A 1,581-nucleotide genomic window follows, 5' to 3' on the forward strand; every position below is an offset into this window, starting at 1 on the left:
CTCAGGTCCAGCTCTCTCAGATGGGAGGGGTTGGACTTCAGTGCTGCTGCCAGATAATCACAGCTGATCTCTGACAAACCACAGTGCTTCAATCTGTATAAAGAATGAAAAAAGTAAGTTTAGTACACAAATTTTGTGCTTGAAATCATTCAGTGTTTCATAAACTGTTCAGAACTGAAGAAGGTTCAGAATGTAGAACTTTAGAAAATGGAAACTCCAAACAGCTGAAGCCAACAGGAAGCAGCTTCAAACAAACACAAGAGAAAATTTGGAGAAAAAAACTCTGAATTTTATTGATTTATACAGCGCCAAATCACAACATCAGTTGTCTCAAGGTGCTTTGATTTTAAGGTAGACCCTACAATAATACAACTGAGAAAACCCCAACAATTTTATGACCCCCTATGATCAAGCGCTTTGCGACAGTGAGAGGGAAAAAGTCCGTATTAAAGAGTTGGGATTGGGCGGGACCAGACATAAATATAAGTTATGCTTGAATGCAGAGACGTGTTTAAACACATAGTGAGTGAGAAACACTCAATGAATCATGGGAATAAATGCAGTAATAAATGCATGAACAAGCTTTTTAGCATCTCTCAATAACATCTCCCGAAATAGCAATATGTCGGATGACATCAAATATGTCATCCAACATATTTGTTTAATATGTGCATTGAAGGACATATCCTGGTCAAAAATTACTCCAAGGTTCCTGACAGTGTTAATGGAGGCTAAGGTAATGCCATCCAGAGTAAGAATTTAAGATGGTGGCGCAGACTGCTCTCCGTCCCGACAAAACAGTGTTCCTGTCTTTGTTATGCTCTTTTTCACAAAAATGCTCTTACAGTTGTGAGCTCCTGCTCAAAATCAACAGAAGCAAATCCACAAACTTTTCACACATGGAAGAGCTACGAATCACACTGAGGAACTGCACACTGCTTCGGAGGCATCTATCATCAGCGGCCCCCGCTACTAGATCTCGCTCACTGTGGAAACGTTTCAGGCGGTGCGAGAGGAGACAGAAGTGGGGTAAGTGCGGAGGCATCTGGAGTAGGCTAGCGACTAATCCACACAAACCCACTATTCCCACCATCGTACTGTCCAAAGTGCGCTCCTTGGACAACTGGATCATGTACGCTTACTTCAGTCCACTTTGAAGTCAGTGAGGGAGTGGGGCTTAACAATAACATTCCCAACAGTGCCATTCAACTCAACTGGCTAACGGGCATACAGAGCTCTTGCTGAAGGGGATAAGGCTCGCGGAGGGGGACTCTGTGTTTACACCAATGCCTGGTGTCGTGACGCTGTTGTGACTTGCAAACACTGTTCAGCTCTGCTGGAGCTTATGATCATCAAGTACAGACCGTTCTACCTACCGAGGGATTTCTCAGCCATATTGACGGACAGGAAGCAGCATGTGAGGCTGGGGAAGAATGTCTCGGACTCCCGGACCATCAGCACCGGCTCCCCTCAGGGCTGTGTTCTTTCCCCTCTGCTCTTCTCCCTGTACACCAACTGCTGCACCTCCACCCACCAGTCTGTCAAGCTAATCAAGTTTGCAGATGACACCACCGTTATTGG

At 44.9% G+C, this 1,581-nt stretch overlaps 1 long non-coding RNA gene across 1 annotated transcript in view; it reads right to left on the reverse strand.

Moving 5' to 3' along the window:
• LOC106456485 (uncharacterized) overlaps positions 1–1,581 on the reverse strand; it is a 4,983-nt gene continuing 3,402 nt past the window's right edge. Inside the window, exon 2 of the long non-coding RNA XR_001290597.1 lies at positions 1–93. This is a non-coding gene — a long non-coding RNA (uncharacterized LOC106456485). The remainder of the gene's footprint in view (positions 94–1,581) is intronic.

The sequence above is a fragment of the Pundamilia nyererei genome, unplaced genomic scaffold (genome assembly GCF_000239375.1).
Source record: "Pundamilia nyererei isolate P.nyererei 1_Seehausen unplaced genomic scaffold, PunNye1.0 scaffold00281, whole genome shotgun sequence".
Lineage (NCBI taxonomy): Eukaryota > Metazoa > Chordata > Actinopteri > Cichliformes > Cichlidae > Pundamilia > Pundamilia nyererei.